Here is a 7,677-nt window from a genome sequence, read left to right on the forward strand (position 1 = left end):
TTAAATAACCCACACAGTTTCTTATTTCATCCTATAAGTGGGCTGTAGAAACCAACAAAGATTTGCAGATTTGTGCTGGCCTGTTTTCTTATAACATAGTCAGTGGTGTAGTAGTTTGAGTGTTGGACTAGGACACTGGAAGACAGGATTCAAATCCCAGCTCAGCCATGGAAACTCACTGGGTGACCTTGGGCAAGTCGCACTCTCTCAGCCTCAGAGAATGGCAATGGCAAGCCCCCTCTGATGAAATTTGCCAAGAAACCCTATGATAGGTTTGCCTTAGAGGCACTCAACAACAACAACAAATGTTTTCTTAAGGCAGAACACATGTCATCCAAGGCATGAAGTGTTATCGTTAATTAGCAAATGGATATAAAAAACTAAAGTACAGTATGTGCTTTCATGTGGTCTATTGATTTATGGTGAACAGATGAATTTCATAGGGTTTTCTTAGGCAGGGATTATTCAGAAGTGCTTTGCCATTGCCTGCCTTTGAATCTAGTCTACAGCACCTGGTATTCCTTGACCGAAATACTTTCATTACGTCATTTCAAATGCTGTTTTCTAGAGTTTGGAGGATGTATCAGGTTGGGAGAGGGGACCCTAAAACAGTTCCGAAGGGCTAAATTTACCAAAAAAAAAAATGAATGGGTTTTTTCCCCCAGATTTTTTTTTTCCTAGCAGAGAAGGGAAGGAGGGGAAGGAGAAGGAAGTCAGAGGTTTGGGGATCCTATCAATCTCAAAAGAACCCCCAAAGCATTGCAAAGTTTTCATTCTTGATTTAAATCTCATTGGTAGTCCTTTCTGGAATAGATTTACCAAGTTCCCATTGATCCAGTGGGAAGTAACAACTATATTTATTTGGTGGACTCTATGCAACTGAGTGGCCTATAATATTCTGAAGGCACCAAACCCTGTGTATCCTGGAAGGTAAGCAAGGTCAGCGCTGGTTAGTACTTGGATAGGAGACTTCCAAAGAATAGTAGGTGCTGCAGGCTATATTTCAGAGGAAGGAACTGGTAAAAACTACTGAGTATTCCTTGCCTAAGAAAATTCTATTAAATTAGTGACATCACCATAAACCAACAGGTGACTTCAAAGCACATACACCAACAACGGAAATTACCATTTTCAAGCACTATGAAGAACAGCTTTGGGAGTTGGGTAAGAGAAGACCAAGAGGTGAAATGATTGCCATTTTTTAAATATCTGAAGAATTTGGAGCAAGCTTGTTTTCTGATGCTCCAGAGACTAGGACACAAGCCAGTGGATTCTGGAAGTTCCAGTGCAGCACTAGCTTGGAAAAAGCTGCTCCAGGGTTACCATGTTTTAAAGGAAAAAATACGACACATTTACCAACTACTTCAAACCACTGATTGCCATGATGACTCTCACTTGAAATATCTCTGCTATGGGCCAAAACAGACCAGCAAAAAATGCCAGCTTTGGGCTGACATGGTGTACACACAGCACACATGCTGATGCCATGCTACCTCAATGACCACACAGCAGATGGCGTCGCAGTGTTTCTGAGGCATATGTGCCGCACCTCAGAAATGCTGAAAAGCACGGCAGAAAAGGCATCTTTTTTCTACCTCCAAAAGGAGCGGTATTTTACTATTTCTTTTTGGGCCAGAAAATTTCCGGATTAGGGATGTGGCATGCAGTTGCTAGGCCCGATCTGGTGCTCAAGGGGTGATGTAGAGCTGCCCTCTTTAACAGACATCTGTTTGGCCCAATATTTGTTATTGTAACCACCCTCAAGCTGACTTTGACCCATGACAACTCTGTGGATGAGGCAGCGCCAAGCCTCCTGTCCTCCATGCTTGGTTCCAGTAAACTCATATCGGTGATCTCCTTATAGAGTCATCCATCTATCATGTGGCCTCCTCTCTCTTCTTCTTCCCTCACCTTTCCCAGCATTACTGTTTTTTTTTCCCAGTGAGTCGGACTTCTCATTGATATGTTCAAGAGTAGAGAAGGCCTTCATTTTTGTCATTTGTTGCTTCCTGGGGAGCCCTGGCTTGGTCTGACTCTAGGACCTGTTGAATTTGTTTTTTTAGAGCCATCCAAGGGATCTAAGCACTCTCATCCTGCACTACATCTCAAATTGAAATGAATTTTCTTTCTTTTTTCTTTTTTTTTTTTTTTTTTTTAAACTGTCCAGCTCTATACAATCCATGTATTGGTACGGTTTGGAACAGTGAATACAAATGGCTTGTATGATTCTAACTTTTGTTATCTCAGTTGTATATCTTTACATTTTAACAGTTGTTTCTAATTCTTTGATAGTATCCATTTCTTAATCTTCTGCCTGAAATCCCCATTCTTTATCAATGTTGTATCGAGGTATGGATGAGATTTTTTTACTTTTCTACTTCCTCATTGTCTAGGTTGAATTTGTGATTCTCTGTGGTCATTATTTTTGTTTTCTTTATTGTTCAGCAGTAAGCTTGCTTTTGCACTTTTTTCCTTGGAACTTCCTTAGCAGTTGTTCCAGGTCTGGGAGGTTCTCTGTTCATGGTTATGGTGGTCTGCAATATCTTAGATTGTGATATTTCTTTATCTTTCGCCTCCTTATTTTCACTCCTCCGCCTCCTCCTCCTCCTCCGTCCAAGCTTGCTTTTCTACAAATTGTCCTGCATATAGGTTTGAACAGGTAGAGTGTTAAGATGCAGCTTGTCTGACTCCTTTTCCAATTGGGAATCATTCTGTTTCTCCTTGTTCTCAGTAGCTTTTGTCATGAGACAGATTTTCTCATCAGGACTATCGGGATGTTGTCGCACTCTCTACTAATAAGCCATAATAATTGCTACTAGAAATATTCCAGACCATTGTATTTAATAATTTTGATTAACTAGCAATATTGAATAATGCTAGTGTAGTGTAATGGTCTGAGTGCTGGACTAGGACTCATAAATCAGAAGCGCAGGAAGTGCCTCTTGGGCCACTGAGTCGAACACACCTGCACATAATGAGGAGGAGGTTGCTTTTGCCCAAGTCCACAAACCACAACTTAATGCATCCAATCTGCGTTAAAATGCCTGCTTTGCCAACTGAGTTAATGAGACCATCAGTGCTGGCCTAACAGATGGCTGGGGAATGGTTGATCTCTAGTCCATCCTGACAGTAAACAGAAAGCCATGAGTCCCCTGACAACCTTGGAGAAGCCACCAATCCGGGGGTAAAAAATGTTTGCACTGTGGATAGATTTGGGTTGTTCTTTAACAGACTGGAGTGCTGGCTCTTTTCTCTGAGCAAATATTACTCCTTAATGGGTCTGTGGTTTAAGGAGCAGACGATTAATGAGTGCCTTTGACAAATGAGCATACTTGGAGGCTTTTTATTTGGAACCCGGCATGCATCTTTCAGGGCAACCCACAGTGAACAATGCCATCAAGTAAGACATGACTCACTACAGGGACATAGCCAGGATTTTGGGAAGGGGGGGGGTCCAGACTAAGTGCCACTTTTGAGAGGCTAAGAGCACCCCCAAGACACAAATGTATAAAAATGTAGTACATGATGCACGATAAAATGTAGGACACTTGTAGATGTTCAAAAATGGAGAACACACCCAACTGAAAAGCCAAAAACATTAATAAAAACAATATAATTCAGTTACTCTCAGTCATGCTCAAATGGAGACATTTAAACATTCTTCCTGGATAGAGGGTTGGGTAATAGCTTTGTGTTTTAGAGCTAAGAACGACCTGAGAGTAAGGGCTGTTCAACAGTGGAACACACTCCTTCCTCGGAGTGCAGCAGAGTCTCCTTCTTTGGAGGTCTTTAAGCAGAGGCTGGTGGCCATCTGTCAATGGGGATGTTTTGATTGAGAGTTCCTGCATGGCAGAATAAAGGGGTTGGACTGGGTGGCCCTTGCAGTCTCTTCCAACTCTACATTATGATGACTCTGGAGACCAGGATTCGATGAAAATCTGATTCTCTCCAACAGAGAAGGCTAAATTCTATCATGGGGACGTGTCGATGATGTGGCCATGCATGCATGTCCAAATGGGTGGGCACAAGGGACATCACACACTTGTCACACTCTCTCAGCCTTAAGGGAAGGTGAAGGCAAATCCCCGAAAACCATTGGGCAAGTCACTTCTCTCAGCCTCAGAGGATGTCAAAGTCAAACCATCTCTGAACAAGCCTCCCAAGAAACCTCTTGAAGGCGCACCTCGCACACACCCAAGTCACCAAACAAAGGCAAACTCTCTGAACAAACCAAGAAAACCACACTAGGCATGTAAGTCACGACACTCTCACCTCAAGGAAAACGGGCAAAGGCAAACTCTGAACAAACCAGGATGCTTTGAAATTCCTCCTGGGTGGAAATGTAGGGTGTTTGGTCCTGGTAAATGATGATGGTCGGGTCACCCTGATAAAACGGAGGATGTTTTGACATTGCTCCTGGGCGAAATGTGTGTCGTATCCTGGATAAAGGAGGACGTGTGTCATCCTACAAAATTGGAAGACATTTTATACATTCATCCAGGCCAGAGAGGTTTGAAACATAGATACGTCCTAGAAAAGGGAGGACATCGGGTCATCTTACAAAAAAATGAGGACTTTTGAAATTCCTCTGGGCAGAATCTGAAAGTGTAGGATGTGTCCTATAAAAGGAGGCCAGAAAAGAGCCATGCCTCAATATCTGACCCCAGAACATACTCTAATTCCCAGAATTCCATAGCCATGAGCCAGAAAGAGCCAAGCCTCGAATCTGGACCCCAGAACATACTCTAACTCCCAGAATTCCATAGCCATGAGCCAGAAAGGAGGCCAAGCCTCGTATTGACCCCAGAACATACTCTAACTCCTCCCAGAATTCCATAGCCATGAGCCACAAAAGAGTTAAATCGTGCAAACCTGGTTATTTCTTTAGTGTGTATGGATGCAGCCTGATGCAGCCTCTTGTCCCTCCCTTCTCCCTCCCTCCCCTCCCTCCCCCCTCTCCGCCAGGTCTCCAGGGCGTTTTGGGCTCCCTCCCCCTCAGGCCCCGCAAAAAGTTTAGGGGTGGCACTTGCGCTCCTCCTGGCTTTGCCAGGAGGAGAGAAAAGGGTGCTTGTTGGAGCACGCGCGTGCACACACACAGCCCCAAACAAACACCAGGGCACCACTTCTGCTCCTCCTGAAGCCTAGAGGAGAGCAAGAGCAAGTGGGCCCTGGCATTTATTTGGGGCTGCGAGCATATACGCGCGTGCTCCAACAAGTGCCCTTTTCTCTCCTCCTGTTGAAGGGGGGGTCCGGACCCCTGAACACCCCCCCTAGCTACGTCCCTGCTCACTAGAAAAAGAATAAGATGGTTTAGTGGTCTGAGCAGAGGAATTGGACTCTGGAGATCCGCTAGGCCATGGAAACCCATTGGGTGACCTTGGACAAGTCACACTTACTCAGCCTCAGGGTCAGGTAATGGCAAACTTCCTCTGAACAAATCTTGCCAAGAAAACCCCATGATAGGTTTGTCTTAGGGTTGCCAGAAGTCGGAAATGACTTGAGGGCACACAACAACAAGAAGGTAGAAGGCAGATAGCCAGTGCCGTTTCGTGGTTTGAGTATTAGGCTATCATTCTGGAGCCCAGTGCTCAAATCCCTACTCAGCCACAGAAACCCCCTGGGTGACTTTGGGCAGAGCATATTCTTTCAGACCAAGAAGAAGGCAATGGCAAACCCTCTCTGAAGAAATATTGTCAACATAAATTCACCTTAGGGTCACACTAAATCTGAAATGAAGACACACAACAACAACAATGTCACTAAAAGGATGCCAACTCAGGGATGTATCCATTCTGCAAAACTGTATCACTTTTAGACCAATTTAATTAAGTAGAGCCAGCATGACATAGTGCAAAATAGTGTATCAAGACATTACATGGTTTGCGTCCAGACTACGACTGGAGACCAGGGTTTGATTTCCAGCTCAGCCATGAAATCCACTGGGTCATCTTGGGCAAATCACATGCTCTCAGCCTCAGGAGAAGGCAATGACAAACCTCCTCTGAACAAATCGTGCCACAAAAACCCCAGGATAGGTTTGCCTTAGGGTTGCCATAAGTCAGAAATGACTTGAAGGCACACAACAACAATAACAAGTGTGACTTGCCCAATGTGGGTTTCCATGGTTAAGCATGGATTTGAACCTTGGTCTCCAGAGTCATAGCCCAACACTCAAACCACTATGCCAAGTTGGCTCTTTCCATGATGTTGTAATTCTTTCTTTTTCCCAGCAGAGGGTACTAAAAACTTGGAAGATGCCACTGTCAGGTTCACATAGCAAAAAACAGTGTACCAAGACATGACATTACTGTATTTTAGTGTTTCTGGTTCAGCAGCAGATAAAGAGGGGACATGAAAAATTATGCAGCTGGATAGGGGAAAGCAAAACAGACTGTGTGTTAAGAGAGGAGTTTGAGGGCAACCCTGGGCACCTGGCTGGACCATTGGGGCTGTTACCGCTCTCAAGCTGAGAGAGTGTGACTTGCCCAAGGTTACCCAGTAGGTTACTATGGCTGAGCAGGGATTCAAAGCCAGTTCAACAGAGCTGTAGTTGAACATTGAAACCACTACACCACCTTGTATTAAGGAAAGCTGGGAGTGAGTAGTGATTGTTGGAATTAAAGTCTGGATGCCAGTTGATATGTCGTTTTCAGTAATTCAGGTAGATAGAGAGAAGAAAGGAATGAAGTGTGATGTTGCAATTAAATGGCCATTATCCCAGGAATATCCCAGAAATATCACACAATTGCGATAAAGCTTTTCACACGACGTCACATTGAAAAGCGATTAAAGTGGCATTAACCTGTGAATAACCAGGCAATAAACAACAACAACTCAGTCATGGGAAAATCCCAAAAATGCTTTCTTGCTGTTTATTGCCTGGTTATTCTCTGGTTATTCCCAGGATAATGGCTTTTTAAACACGTGTCTGAAAATCATAATTGCGATTTAATAGTAATTGCGCAATTTTCATGGGATAAACCCCATTTAAACTTCCAATTTTCCTCTGTGTGATAAAGTCCAGTCATTCTGACTCTTCTTCTTCTTACAACTGACGATGTGGTTTCACTTTGTGATATCAACACTTCATCTGAACTCACAAAACAAACCAGAAGCAGAAGACAGTTTGCCATCCATTTTGCTTTGTCCAAATTCAGTCGCAGAGGAGTATGGGGCAAGGGCTCTAAGGATATAAAAAGGGAGCAGAGATTACCATAGTGACTGTTTTAAGGACAAATTGCCTCTTACATAATTGCATATTGTCCCTCAGCCAAGCCAAGGGTTCATACTAGGCAACTTTCCTTAGAGGCGGCTCCTGATGGACACTTTTCATAATAATTGCGCTGGCAGCTTTTCTTGTTGCCTGAACAACCAGACTGAACAGCAGATCAGCAATGCCATAGCCCAAGGGAAAAAATAAAATACAGCGGCAAGTAGCCTCAGGCTCAAGCACTCCCTATTGCCCCCAAACCTGTTTGTTCAAGATGTTTATCTTGCACAAAATAAAATAAAAATTGTTGTTGTTGTGTGCCTTCAAGTCGTTTCTGACTTATGGCGACCCAAAGCAACCTATCATCGAGTTTTCTTGGCAGGTTTCTTCAGAGGGGTTTGCCTCTGAGCCTGAGAGAGTGTGATTTGCCCAAGGTCCCTCAGTGGGTTTATACAGCCAAGCTGGTC

The sequence above is a fragment of the Sceloporus undulatus genome, chromosome 4 (genome assembly GCF_019175285.1).
Source record: "Sceloporus undulatus isolate JIND9_A2432 ecotype Alabama chromosome 4, SceUnd_v1.1, whole genome shotgun sequence".
In the NCBI taxonomy this organism is placed as follows: Eukaryota; Metazoa; Chordata; class Lepidosauria; order Squamata; family Phrynosomatidae; genus Sceloporus; species Sceloporus undulatus.